Source organism: Echinops telfairi, unplaced genomic scaffold (assembly GCF_000313985.2).
Source record: "Echinops telfairi isolate 266 unplaced genomic scaffold, ASM31398v2 ScPeMD7_70;HRSCAF=299, whole genome shotgun sequence".
Classification (NCBI taxonomy): Eukaryota; Metazoa; Chordata; class Mammalia; order Afrosoricida; family Tenrecidae; genus Echinops; species Echinops telfairi.
In genome coordinates, this window is record NW_022103968.1 from 61,885,027 (window position 1) to 61,887,125 (window position 2,099).

Sequence of the window (2,099 nt, forward strand, 5' to 3'; positions counted from 1 at the left end):
GGCGTGGTGTCCTCTGGAGCAAGATGCCCAAGGAGCTTTAGCACAAGGAAGGAGCCCTGCCCTGGTGCCCGCGCTGTCGCCTGCTCGTGCCTACCCACCTCTTCAGGCCCCCCTCCTCCCTCCGTGGACACACACTCACAGGCCTGACACAGACGGTATGTATTCAAGGAAAGTGCAGACTTCAGGGCCGGACTAGGGACCCACAGCCGCACTTTAAAATAGTGATCGAAGAGTCACCCCAGCAGTGGTGATCACAGACCTGTAAAGATGGACGACACCTCAGATCTTTCTCTACCTAATACAATTTTGGGAAGACATGATACTCCTGAAAACAAATAGAGTGACGGCCCGGGACATAGGCCAAAAAGGTGCATGCTCATAGAGTTAGAGAGAGGGTGGACCAGTTAACTCCCTACAAGAAAGGTCACACATAGTCCAGAACATGCACACTGGTACAGATAAAAGCTCACAACACATGGAATCCAGGTCAGATAAACCCTTCAGGAACAGAAATGGGAGTAGCAATACCGGGAAGGTGGGAGAAGGAGGGGAGGAAGGGGGAACCTATTGCAATGATCTACACATAACTCCACAATTTATAAATTCTGAAAACAATAAATGGCTTTGTAATTTATTGAGGGAGGAGAAGGGGAGGGAAAGAAAAAAGAGGAGCTGATACCAAGGGCTCATATAGGAAGTAACTGTTTAGAAAATAATGATCGCAACATGTACAAATATGCTTGATACAATTGATGTATGGAATGTTATAAGACCTATAAGAGCCCCCAATAAAAGGATTTTTTTTAAGTCACACAACCACAGTACACTTCGTAGTTCAGATTCACATTCTTCTAATCCAAGAAAGCATCCAGGCAAAACTTCAGATACACCTAGGATTCTGCAGATGATTACTCTGAGCATATTAGGTCTTAGGTGTGGGAGGAGATACTTCTACAATTGCTGAACAGAAATTTCAGTGGGAAAAACCAAGAGTGGTTTGAAAGAGAACGGAGACAAAAAGAAACAAGATGGTTGACAATAACTTCCCAAGAGACAGGGATTACAGAGGAGAGGTAATGAAAGCAGCAGCTGCCTGTGGGTGGTCCAGTGGTGTGGTAGACAAGCATTCCAGTAATGCCAGTAATTGCGCCCACCAAAGATTTCATCTCAAATAAACAGACACAAGCAGAGACTACAGACTGCCAAGAGTAGAAGCTCAATATTTCAAAGCTAGTACAGCACCCCATCAAACCAGTGGTTCATCCAACTACTACCCCAAGCCCTGTTCCTTTTATTCCTTTTGTTTAACAATCTGATCACCAGCTAACAGAGCATCTGCTTTATCAAAACTGCCCTCGACCGCATTGTCTGTCCCTGCACAGAAAACAGAGGAAAAAAAAGAATCTACTTCAGAAGACAAATCTGTATCACAGTCTTGCACACGACCACCTACGTCTATTGTGTGTTGTACAATCACCAATACATCCATTATTTCAGGACTCAAATATTAGATAGTGGTGTCCTGCTTTGCAAGCTATACTGTGGCTTAATAATTCCAATGTGGATATATCCAAAATAAATGAAACAGCTATGACACGAGCCTCACTGCAGTCTAGAATCCATACATGTCTTACTGCTGGACCAGTGGCTTTTCACATCACTTCTCTGATTTCTCAAGCTGCTCCACTCTCGACTCATGACCACCGTCTAATCGTTCTCCAAGGCTTTTGACATCTGGTGCATCATCCCCAAGATCTTAGGTGTCTGTAAGCAGCATACCTCAAACTAACAGTAATTATCAAGCCTTTGATTAGCACTCCTCCTGTTTCATCATGGCCAAAGGTTAGTACTCCCAATAATTAAGCAAGGATAAGTTTCACAATCAGCTACTCAATAGCTTTTGAAAAACAGCAAGGTAATTTACCTGTTTCTCCAAGAAGTCTTCAGCGCTCGCACCAGAGAAGTCCTTCACCTGGTCCAAATCATATGTCTTGTCATAATGCATCAAATGCAGCAGGCTTACCACCAAATTCATCTGCCTAACAGACATGTTGACTAATGCCTATGCTAGACGCATACCTCAGTGAAAATCTCATAAA

General features: G+C 43.8%; 1 pseudogene; it reads left to right on the forward strand.

Moving 5' to 3' along the window:
• Positions 1-2,094, forward strand: part of LOC101661388 — a 3,684-nt pseudogene extending 1,590 nt beyond the window's left edge.
• The last annotated feature ends 5 nt before the right edge of the window (positions 2,095-2,099 follow it).